At 36.0% G+C, this 13300-nt stretch overlaps 1 protein-coding gene across 5 annotated transcripts in view; it reads left to right on the plus strand.

Moving 5' to 3' along the window:
* Window positions 1-13300, plus strand: part of COP1 (COP1 E3 ubiquitin ligase) — a 221298-nt gene that overhangs the window by 120021 nt on the left and 87977 nt on the right. The window lies entirely within an intron of this gene.

Consider the following 13300-nt stretch of genomic DNA (forward strand, 5'->3'; position numbering starts at 1 on the left):
TTATGTACTAGAAACATGTATTGGTAGTATTTTCTCCCAGTCTGTGATTTGCCTTTTAATTAACGGTGTCTTTCAAATAACATAAGTATTTAATTTTTATGAATTACAGCTAGTTTTTTAAAAATTATTTATGCTCTTTCCTTTAGAAATGTTTGCCTGTCCCAAAGTATAAAGATTTTTATCCCCCGTTTTCTTCTATAATTTTAATAGTTTTAGCTTTTATGTATAAACCTATAATCCATTTCAAGTTAATTTTTGTTTAGATTTTGAAATAAAAGTTGAAAATCAGTTTTTCCCCCAGTATGGATATCCACTTATTCCAAGCATTATTTGTTTAAAAGGTGAACCTTTCTCATTGGTTGTTTTTTTTTTTTCCCATTGGTTCTTTAGAACCAATTGAGCAAGTACGTACAAGTGTGCTTCTTGACACTCTGTTCTGTTGCATTAATCTGTGTGTCTGCTCTTTGACTGGTTCTACACTCTCTTTTTTGTAGTTTCATAATAAGCCTTCAAATCAGGTAATGTAAATCCTACAACTTTGATATGCTTTTTCATAGTTGTTTGTTATTCTAAATTCTTTGCATTTCTGTACAAATTTTAGAACAAGAACTCTCTTTCTCTTTTCTCCCCCCCCCCCACCCATCCCACTAACATTCTGTGACTCCTCTGTCCATGGGATTTTCCAGGCAGGAATACTGGAGTGGGCAGCCATTCCTTTCTCCAGGGGATCGTCCCAACCCAAGGATTGAACCTAGGTCTCCCATACTGCAGGCAGATTCTTTACCATCTGAGCCACAAGGGAAGCACCCCATTTCCCAAACAGTTCTCAACATCAGACACACATCAGAACCAACTGGCAAGAACACCCAAATAGCATGAGCAGTCACAAACAATCCTCAATGGCAGTCAGAACCAATTGGCAAAATGCCCAAATAGCACTAGGCACTCACAAATGGGAAAGTTGTCTGTATGCACACTGGTGGACTTACCCAGTCCTGGAGCTCATCGGTTTGTCCCAAATGCAAGTTTCCATCCCGCCGAGAAAAAGCGTAAGTTGACAGTCAGTGCTGAGCAGGGGAGAAACAGGAAGCATCCTCAAAACAAATGGTTTTGGCAGCTGCTAGGAACGTCCCCCATATCCCCTGCCTGCGGCTGGCTAGCCATAAGCAGCAGGCTAATACACTGTCATAGCCACAGCTCTTCCCTGGAAGACACAGGAGAGCCAGCAGTAGCCAGCCCCATGTTGGGTGCTAAATCTGTTACCAAAAGGTACGCTTGGGAGGTCTGGCTGCTCGCCGCTCAGAAGCCAATAAGCAGGCCAGTTTGGGGGAAAGGAAAGTTTGCTTTATTTCAGATGCTGGCAACTGAGGGGGAGGGTGGTGAACATCTGTCCAAAGGCAGGCTGACTCCCCCCCTTTAATTGAAAGGATTAATCTAATAAAAGTCACATTTTCTCTTTTAGATTTTTCTCAGTACTTTTGTCCACTTGTTTCTGTAAGAAATATGAGGTGGATTTCTGATTTATTAAAGTCTATCTGGCTAACTTATTTTGGGAACATACTTTCATATATTTTATATATGAAGATTTTCCTAGATTATACATTTTCACTTTAGATTACCCCTCTGTAGTGTTGAATCGTTTCTTTGTATCATACTTGTGTTATTTTCTGATGAAGCATCACAGCATTAATAACATTAATGATTTAATATTGTATTCTTATTGGTTGCTTGTAAATGCTACCTGAGGATACTAAACAGTTAGATAGATGTATCTTCTACTTCAATTTCAAAAGTAAAGAATTGAAACTTTTTCTTTGCCTATGGTTCCCTCCACTTTCCTCAATACCGACGCATTCCAAAGAGGACACTGTCATAGTAACTTTCGGAACAAAAAATATTTCTCTTTTTAACTCTTGTTTTTTTCCTCTAGTAGATATTTTTATACTATCTTTCTGTTAATTTTTGCTTTAGAAGTTATTTTTAGTTTTCCAAAGTTCTCCTATAAACACCATCTATAAGATATTGTTATATTGGTACATAGAGAGGTGCTTTAAGATAGATGAAGAATCTACAACTAAGTTAATTTAAGTGACTATAAATTATAACTTGCTATAGACTTAAATGAGAAAAATTTGATAATCAGTACATTGATCTTAAAGGGCCTCTGGTTATATCTTTAATTTTAAATCCTTTGAATAGAAAGGTGTTTTTGTGTTCATTCATGTCAGACTCTTTGTGACCCCATGGAATATAACCTGCCAATCTCCTCTGTCCATGGAATTTTCTAGGTAGGAATACTGGAATGAGTTGCCATTTCCTACTCAAGGGAATCTTCCTGACCCAGGAATCAAACTTGCATCTCCTGCATTAGCAGGCAGATTCTCTAAAACTGTGCCACCTGGGAAGCCCAGAAAGAAATTTTATCACAGTGTGTAACACTTGGCATTCACACAAGTGTTACAGAATATATGTCAGATAGCATACATGTTTGTTCTAGCTATTCAGTGATAGCCAGAGGGAACAGAAAAAAATATTTTTTAAAGTAGTTGTTTTAAAGCAACAGCTTTGTGGAATTAAAACCCAAAAAAGCCAGTTAATATAAATAGTCTTACAAATATACACACAGAATTTAAATGTGGCTTCACTTTAGTGCCTATGGAATAAAATCAAGTTTATCCATTCATTCAAGACAGAGGTCAGTAAATTAAGACCTGCAAGCTAGTTCTGACTCATTGTCTAATTTTGTACAGCAAAAAACTAAGAATAGTCTTTATATTTTTAAAATGAAAATAAAAAAAATATAAATAAATAATATTGAAAAAATATAAAGAGTAACATTTTGTGACATGAAAATTATATGAAATTCAAAGTTCAACATCCACAAATTAACTTCAACTGAACATGGATGCTATTCTGAAGTAAAAGTAATACATATTACAACCTATATACAAATTTAAAAAATTATAGTGCCCTAGCTGTAATATGAGAGAAATAAAAGGAAAATAATTTAAAATGTAATGTATATTTTAGTATTTAAATTAGTTGATATGGCTGCATTAGACAATATAATGGAGTAGTCAGATACTTGAACCTATTTATAATGAATAAGTAGAGCAGTCAGATATGCCATGGCTAGTTTGTCTTTATATGTATAATGAGATTCATTTCTGTGCCCAGGTAATTATTTATAGGTTTTTCAATGTATAAATTTTAAGATAATCAATGTAATCAGTAGGCTAGGAAGAAGAAAGGCAAAAATAATTTTGTTCTTTGCTCAGATTAGAGACTTAATAGATACATTTAATCCTTTCTTTCTTTCTATGGTAACTTAAAGTCATAAAAATAGCCATTAGACAGAAATACTACAGTTCCCATTTATGAAACTAGCACATAGAAAGCAGAAAGAAATCAAATAGTGAAAAATATTTTTTTAATTAAAAATGCAGTTAAAAATACATATCACAACATAAAAGAGAATTGAAAGCAAATGTGTCCTTGATAAATAACTGTAAATAGGCTAAAACTCCCATCAAAAGGGAGATATTTTCACATTAGATCACAATATGAAGTATAGTATATAAGAGTTCTTAAAACTTGGAGCTGTAAATGTTGAAATAAGGTTTAATTCAGGCTAGAAAGCATTAAATTTCATTTTCTCTTCATATTTCCTCCTGCCCTGGCACTTCATAATGATTAGGGTTCAGTCCATGAAGAAGTTTCAGTAGTTATAAATATCATCATACATTGGAAAATTCCTTTGTTAGCTGTAAGACAAAATAAAAACACAAGTTGTATGAGACTTTAAATCAGATCAGATCTCAGTTCATGACAGACTTCATCAAGAGGCTCTTTAGTTCCTCTTCATTTTCTGCACTTCTAATAAATGTGGGAAAGAGATTATTAAATAAACGAGTTTCCTCAGTAATGATGTAGAAAAATACAAATTTACATTTCTTCTCATAGTTTTAAATAAATTCCAGGTGGGATGAATATTTAAATAAAAAAAAGAAAAGAAACTGGCAACATATTAGAAGAAAGTATAGGCTATACGTTCTTTAAATCCTATGAAAGAAAGAGCAGAGGGAGATAATTCAGGGAAGTAGGGGACAGAGAGTAAAAAGCTTCAGTTTGAAAAAGATTAGACTACTTCAGGATCAGAGGCTATCAGGTGCACTGCCTCTGAAGTGGATTAGGTTTGGACTTAACCTAATTTTACCATGCGGCCAGTGTAACCAAAACGAGGGAGAGGCAAATCACTTACACTGTTTTATAATCACTTTGCCTTTTTCATGAGACCAAGTCAGAAGCCATTAAAGAATTTTGAACCAAAGAAATGGTGATTTGACCTGTTTGCAAACAGACTGTAAGGGTCAAGTATGGAAGCAGGGAGTCAGTAAGGAGCCTATTTGATAATACAGACATGGGATAATGGTAGCTTGGATGAGAGTGGTGGCAGTGAGCTAGTGAAAAGTGGTTACAGTCTGTATATATTTTGAAGGTTGAGCTGAAAGAGTTGATGTTAAAGTTAATTAGAAGAGAAATGAGGTTAGTGAATAAGATGAGGGAAGTGTTTGATGGGGATTCGGAAACTCAGTTTAGTATGAATTAAGATGCCTGTTAGATTAAAATTGAGCTGTCAAATAGGCATGAACCAGTAGTACAGAGAGAGGTCTGATATGTGAGATAACATTTGGTAGTCATTAGTGTATAGATTGGGAGAAGGCAGTGGTAACCCACTCCAGTACTCTTGCCTGGAAAATCCCATGGGTGGAGGAGCCTGGTAGGCTGTAGTCCATGGGGTCACAAAGAGTCGGATACGACTGAGCGACTTCACTTTCACTTTTCACTTTTACACATTGGAGAAGGAAATGGCAGCCCACTCCAGTGTTCTTGCCTGGAGAATCCCAGAGACGGCAGAGCCGTACCATCTATGGGGTCGCACAGAGTCGGACACGACTGAAGTGACTTAGCAGCAGCAGCAGCAGATTAAAACCTAAAGATTAGATGAAATTCCCAAAGAAGTCCATGGAGATTCAAAGGAGATGAGGGGCAAGAACTGAACTAGGGGATACTTGAGTATGAAAATGGACACAGGAGGAGGGATGCATTGCATCAATGCATGCTATGATGGAGCTGCTAGTGAGGTGGGAGAAAAATAAACTGTTGAGGAGGAGGGAGTGATCATTTAAGTCAGCTCTTGTTTTTTTTTTTAATTTATTTTTAAATCAGAAGATAATTGCTTTACAATGCTGTGTTGGTTTCTGCTGTACAGCAGCATGAATCAGCTGAAAGTATACATATGTCCACTTCCTTGTGAGCTTCCCTCATGAGCCTTCCTCCCACCCCACCATCCCACATCTGTAGGGCATCACAGAGCACTGAGCTGTGTTCCCTGTGCTATGCAGTTGTTTCCTGCTAGCTATCTGTTTTACACATGGTAGTGTATACATATGTCAATGCTGTTCTCCCAGTTTGTACCCTCGCCCCTTGCCTCACTGTGTCAAGTCCGTTCTCTATGTCTGCGTCTCTATTCCTTCCCTGGAAATAGGTTCATCAGTACCATTTTTCTAGATTCCGGGTGTGTGTGTGTGTGTGTGTGTGTGTGTGTACACGCACATGCACGTAAGTACTCAGTTGTGTCCGATTCTTTGCAACCCCCATGGACTGTGGCCCACCATGCTGCTCTGTCCATGGAATTTTCCAGCAAGAATACTGGATTGGGTTGCAGTTCTCTTCTCCAGGGGATCTTGCGAACCCAGGGATCAAACCCAAGTCTCTTGAGTGTGCTGCATAGTGGACCTGGGAAACCCAGATTCCATATATGCATGTTAATATATGCTATTTGTTTTTCTCTTTCTGACTTGGTTCACTGTGGGCTCTAGGTTTATCTATCTCAGTTCAACCAACTCTAATTTGTTCCTTCTTATGTCTGAGTAATATTCCATTGTATATATGTACCACAACTTCTTTATCCATTCATCTATAAATAGACATCCAGGTTACTTCCATGTCCTGACTATTGTCAGTGGTGCTGCAGTGAACATTGGGGTCCATGTGTCTTTTTGCATTATGGTTCTCTTGGAGTATATGCCCAGTAGTGCGATTGCTGCATGATATGGTAGTTTTTATTCCTAGTTTTTTAAGGAATCTCCATACTGTTCTCCATAGAGGCTGTATCAGTTTACAGTCCCACCAACAGCGCAGGAGAGTTCCCTTTTCTCCACGTCCTCTCCAGCATTTATTGTATAGATTTTTTGATGATGTCCATTCTGACTGGTGTAACGGTGATACCTCAGGACTGATGATAAAGCTGAAACTCCAATACTTTGGCCACCTCATGCGATGAGTTGACTCACTGGAAAAGACTGATGCTGGGAGGGATTGGGGGTAGGAGGAGAAGGGGATGACAGAGAGTGAGATGGCTGGATGGCATCACCGACTCGATGGACATGAGTTTGAGTGAACTCCGGGAGTTGGTGATGGACAGAGAGGCCTGGCGTGCTGTGATTCATGGGGTCGCGGAGAGTCAGACACGACTGAGCGACTGAACTGAATAATAAGCAGTGTTGAGCATCTTTTCATGTGTTTGTTGGCCATCTATATGTCTTCTTTGGGAAAAAAGTATTTGTTTAGGTCTTCCACCCATTTATTGATTGGGTTGTTTGTTTCGCTGATATTGAGCTATATGAGCTTAAGCCAGCTCTTGTTGATATTCGGGAAAGATAAGATTTCAGATTTGACTCTCAGATTTAGCAGAGAGCAGGTCATTGTTCACCGTAGTAAAGCGTTTTCAGTGGTGAAGGTGAAAGCTTGATTCCACTGGGTTAAAGAGAAAGGGAAGAGAAGAATTAGGAATTGATGTGTTTGGACCACTTTTTGGTGAAGTTCTATGATCAGAATGGAAAGGAATATCATGATAGCTGAAGCAGAATTACGGTTCTAAGAGGTGTTTTGTTTTGTTTGTGTTTCACCTAAAGGAAGAAAACATTGAAATTGAAAGGCTCATGGAAAAGATCCAGGAGAATGGAAGAAATGAATGATACAGGAGAGCAGTGGAGGTCAATCTAGGAAGCAGTCCTAGAATAGGCAAGCAAAGCTGGGATCTAGTGCACAAGTAGACGTGCTGGATCCATAGGGGTGTGGATCCTTCACTCAGTGACCAGAGAGGTGGCAGAGTATATCAGAGTATGTGGGTATATGCTGGTAAGTAGAGGATGTGATGGTGGTAGCCATTGTAAGTTACCTGCTTATTCTATGTGTGTGTGATAAACTATAGTGAGCAAAATAATCTGCTGAGAGTGATTAAGAGGAGAGAGATATGGGAAATTGGAGAAGCATAGAGAAATTATATACCTTTTTTTAAAAGCAAATAGTGTGGGACAAATTTTTAGCAAATTTTATGGGACCGGGGATATTTATCATAAACCTGAGCAGTGTGAGAGCTCCACTTGAGGATAGTGGTCATGATTAGAACATGTTTTGTTTTTTTTTCTCTAGCCATGTTCAGCCATGCCATTTCAAGTGTAGAGTGAGTAGAGAGTTAGATTAACTAGTTTTGCCAAGAAAGTTAGGTATAAGGAAAAAGAGACGTAAAAATGTTAAAGGAGTATAGTTATATGTGAGGGCATCTTAATTATTCACTATGTAACCTATGATGGGTAAAGGAAAAGTGAATATACAAGGCAGGGGAGGGACAGTAGTGATAAGATCAGTGAATTTTTAGATTCCTCATGGGCCTGAAGGCCTGAAAGATTGTTGCTAATAGTGAGTTAGCTGGAGCGAATGGAAGTGGTTGTCAGAAAGCAGTATCAGAAAGTGAAATTGCAATTATGGAGAAATGACATTATTGGTAATGAAAAAGCCTAATCATGGTTGTGTGAGGTGGAGGTGAGCAGAATAAAAGATCTTTTGAGAAAGGAAAGTCCAACTGTTAGACCAGGATATTAGAATCTGTGGGATTGTTGAAATTATTAAGAATTATGGGGGTGGGAGGAGAAGGGGACGACAGAGGATGAGATGGCTGGATGGCATCACCAAAACTGTGGACATGAGTTTGAGTGAACTCCGGGAGTTGGTGATGGACAGGGAGGCCTGGCGTGCTGTGATTTATGGGGTCGCAGAGTCGGACACGACTGAGCGACTGAACTGAACTGATGACAAGGGTAGATTTGGAGAGAGTGATATTGAGCTAAAAGTTAAAATTTCCAAGAACTCATGGATTGGTAGAAGGAGTAATAAGAAGCAGTATTGTGTGATGCAAGGTAACAGGATGTTCTGACCTGGGAGGTTTTAGGGAGGAGGAAGAGTACACGGGGACATTGTGCATAGCGAGGAGGACTCTGACTTTTTATACCCCAGTGTGTTTTAATGCGGAGCGCGAGAGGCCCTCAGAGGAGTCAGCACTGTCAGGGAAGAGCCGGGTTTTAGTTAGATTTGGAAGATAATGACACATTTGGAGACAAAATTGAAATTATTAGTGGTGTTGATCTGCATGGAGGTTTGCTGCTGCTGCTGCTGCCATTTCCTTCTCCAATGTGTGAAAGTGAAAAGTGAAAGTGAAGTCGCTCAGTTGTGTCCGACTCTTCGCGACCCCATGGACTGCAGCCCACCAGGCTCCTCCGTCCATGGGATTTTCTAGGCAAGAGTACTGGATGGAGGTTTAGCTTTATTTAACTATATTAACAAGGTATGATTTTTGACACAGCACTTCATAATCCAGGTATATTTAGGGATATTCTGGCATATGTGAAAAATGACATGCATATAAAGGTATTTATTTCATTGTAGTATTATTGTTAACAGTAAAAAAAACTAGAAAGTAAATGTTCCTATTAGACTTATTAAATAACTTATGATATACCCATATTTTGGAATTCTGTGCAACCACTGAGGAAAAAAATGAGGTATCCCTAATATGTACTGATACAGCATAATTGTCAAGATACTATTATATCATCCCATGTGTTTAAAAAAAAAAAGACTGTGAATCCCATATGTTTGTTCATGTCTAATAGGATGCACGAACTGTAACTATTGATTGTCTCTAGGGAGGCCGGTCAGGTGCTTATTTGGTAAAATTGGGACGGAGACTTGCTTTTTTTTGTCTGTACACTTTTGAACCATCGCCTATATATGTAGTTTTAAAAAAGAAAATAAGTTTTAAGAAAAGCTTCAAGCCAGGTTGTGACAAACCTTTCTTAATGGTTGAAGTTTGGATTTTACATGGTAGTAAGTGTTGGCGTGCTACAGATCACGGCAGCACAAAGAGTCAGAAATGACTTAGCCACTGAACAACAACATCAACAACAAAGTGATGATAATCACGTGGACAGAGCTGTGTTTTTGGAAGTTTTCCCCTAATATCCATCCTTCAAATGGATTAGAAAAGATGAAAGTCAGGACCGGCAGACTTGTAAGGAGGCTGTTGCATTAGCCCAAGTTTGTAATAATGCATATTTCTGCACATTTCTCAAATGTATTTTGGTTCAGCATCCTGGTTTTCCATCAGTTCGGTCAATGTTCGGCAGATAGCAGGCACACCCATACGAATATTCTCATATGAATGAGAATATCCAAGCATCATACATTTTCTTCCAGTGAGTCTTAGTAATCATTGACTCTTGAATTCCTGTGTCATGTTTTGTTCTGTTGTTTGGCATTTGCTTATTTTATTAATAAATGACCTTGCCCACTAATTATAAACCCTACCAGGCTACTGTACTCTCTTTTTTCTCTGTTTAAATTGCTGTACAGGATGAATTATGATGTTGTTACTACTACTATCATATGTATGCCATGAGTAGATACCATTTTTATGTTATTATTTTGCCTTTATATGTGTTTCTTATAGACTAACCCTTCTGTTCTCATTAAAATAAAGAGTTTTGCATAGTGATTGAGAGCATAGACTCTGAAACTTGATGACTTGGAATTTTCTAGTAAACCTTGAGCAAATTACTTAACATTAGTATACCTCAGTTTCTTTATGCAGTGGAGATTTGAAGATTAAATATATTTAATGTAAAGTGCTTAAAATCAATGCTTGACATATAGTGAGTGTTTAATATGTTATGGAAGTTTTTGCCAATACTATTGATCGAGTTGAAAGAAAGTCACAGTTGAGTATCCTCAGTTATTATTTACTTATCCTTTTTGTATTATGTAAAGCTCTACTCTTTTGTTTTCATTTTAAAAAAAGGTTATTTCTGAGCCTTTCTTTGTTTCCTTGAGATTATAGCAGCCCGTGTCTCCTGGGGCACACTAACATGGTAATGAATTGGACCTTTAACAATTTTGTTTACTTTACATTTTCTTTTGATAAATTGGATTCTGTTGTTCAGGGATGTTAATCCACCTTGTTCACTAATACATTTTATAATTACAAGAAAAATATGACAGACAGTGGGAACCCTGACAAAGTTCCCCTCTTGAGATACTGATATGTTTGCATTGCTTTGTGCTGTTCTGTACTAGATGTATGCATTAATCAGGTGTCCTGTGTGGTCTATCACCTCAATGCTTAATCACTTGACTGATGGCCCTTTTGACAAAGAATATAGCCAATTTCAAACAGCTGAGTTTCATTTTACAGCTGCTTAAATAAATCACTTCTAAAAACAGTTGAAACATTCGAAGTGTGAAAGAAAAATGCAGTTTACTTTCATGTAAGTCCCCATTCAGATAATTTTTCAACGTTTATTTTTTAAATTTAAAAAATTCTGTGAAACTGAATTTGTTTTATTGCAATTAACTTTCATAAACTACTTGTTTTATTACTGGTGATAGTGGATAGCAGAAATGAATTTTGTATCACAAGACTTCTTACAGTTCTTTTTTGAATCACACCATCAAGTGTGTTTTGTTTACCTTTTATTTTGTTTTTATGTCAGCCTAACTAGTCATTGTTTATTACTTTTGTTTATCAGATTGCAGAAATTAAAGCAGCTGAAATACTGTATTGTGAAATGAGAGACCATCTATTTTGATTTAGCTCTGAAAAGCTCTCTGTCTGAAAACTACATTATTCTTTTGAGTTATTCCATGATTGGTTTCTAGAGTCTGACTTTGTTTGTCTTTGGGAACAGATATGATTAAATTTGTTTGTAATTGGGAATAAATGACTCATGTTTGGAACTACTTAAATTCTGAGTCTTAATTATGTGGAAGTACTTGCATTTTTTAAGGTAGCTGATTTTCTTCCTTTCCCTTTTAATCAGAAATAATGCTATTCTTTATACTTTTTGATCAGTGTTCCTATTAAAATCTTGTTTAAACTAGAGCCTCTATATCTTATAATATTAAAATAAGGATACTGTCTAGGTCCTTGTTACACTAATGTATTAAGAAGAAAACATAACCAGAATGTAAGAAAACAGTAGCAGTAAAGTCAAAACAAGAAGTTAATAATGAGATGAAACTTTTATTAACAAAAAGTTAACAACTTTTATATAAAACAAAATGTATAAGAGTTAATAATGATCTGATAGATATAGCTAAATAATAACCTTTGTTGAAAAAAGAGAGCTGTGTTGAATAACAGAGTAGCAACAGAAGAAATAGATTTAATTACTTGTTCATATCATCAAATCCATTCTTTTGACAGTATTTTAATTTATATGCCAGTTTTCTTCCTGTAGTGTCTTTAATAAGTTAGTGTTTAAACTTTTTTATATTAAGAACAAATAGCTTGGAAGTAGCGTGTTAACTTTTACTAGTAAAACCTTTGGAATATTTTTGATTTATTAGCCATGTGTGTTTGTAGAGAAGAAAAAATATTTAGAGATAATATAACTGGTTTTCCCTTAACATCTTAGCCATAACAAAATTTCCTAAGTTAAGGATAGAATTTCAGTTCTGATAACTCTGTCCTTTACCAGACACAGTAATATTTCTCCAGTGGTATGAGGTTGTGAGTATAAATTAAGTTGGGATAGATGAATAGTTGCCATTGATACAGTTATATTGCAGTTAGGCTGAAATTGTTGTACAAGTAAGTCTATTGCATTGCTACATAGTCATACAGTATTGAAGGGAACATTTGCTGAATTTTGCAATAGTCAATGACATTTCATGAAATTTCTTTAAAAATTGCATAAAATTGAGGAAGGATTTAAAGTTATAATGAAAAGTGAGCATCTCAACATGTATTTTTATGGGAAATATTCTTGATGTGTACTTATTTTCCTTATTGTCAGCTTAGCAAAGCTTCTTACTGTATTATTAATTAACCATATACTTTTTGGTAAAAAGATGTCACAGTTAATCTATTAAGAAAAATATGTCATGTAGTTATTTGTATGCACTTGGTGAATGCTTAAAATATGCAGAGCACTACCATATCATTTTAACCACTTATAAGATGCTTTGGGCAAGTTACTCAACTCCAGTCCTTAGTTTTCTCATATATAAAAAGTGGATAGATTAATACCTATCTCATAGGGTTATTATAAGAATTTAATGAGTTAGTTTGTGTTATGAGTGAGTGATCAATGAATATTATCTATTATTGGTATTATTATGTAATTAGTTAAAGATCAATAACTCTTATGTATTCTCTAACTTTATGACTGAGCTTCTAGAAAGGATATTTAACTCATGGAGAAATAATGTGTGTGATAATTCATTTTACTCTTAATTCCATTAGGTTACTTAACATTCTTGTTGATTATGTAACAACTTTTTTAGGACTCCAAGTTATGGTCCTTAAAGGTGAATAAAACCTTGTGTTGTGCTTTGGAGTTACTTATTTTGAAACTTGTATAAAAAATCAGTAAGAGAGAGGTGAATTCTCTTAAGTAACCTGAAAAGAAGGAAAAATTTTTACTTAGTTTTTCCTCTGTTTGTTTGTGGTTCATAAATCAGAGAGATCATATTAGATTGGGAGGTGAGAAATAATTGGAGGAAATGTAATGAATTTAATGATTCCATTCATATGTATATTTTATCCTTTTATTGTAATACCTTCCTTAGTTGTGTCATAATTCAGCTTGTGTACTCATTAATTTATTAAAATAACGTTAAATATTGTGAAATTCTATCATCTACACAGAATGGTAGGTAGAGAAAAAGCTAAAATTAAGGAAAAGGCTTACTGACTATTCTCTTTTGATGTATTTTTAATATATCAAACCATTAAATTTTCCCTCACAACTTTTACAGTGTAACTTGTTAGCCTTGACAGTTTGGTATGTTGTAATATGGTTACTAAAGATGAATTGAAAATCATGTCAAGTTTCTAGGAACCAAAAAACCATCTGTGGTTCAGAATTGTATAGCTATGCAGTTCTCCACCACTCTTAAT

Source organism: Moschus berezovskii, chromosome 17 (genome assembly GCF_049115385.1).
Source record: "Moschus berezovskii isolate FMDL1 chromosome 17, NW_MosBer_1.0, whole genome shotgun sequence".
NCBI classification, from domain to species: Eukaryota; Metazoa; Chordata; class Mammalia; order Artiodactyla; family Moschidae; genus Moschus; species Moschus berezovskii.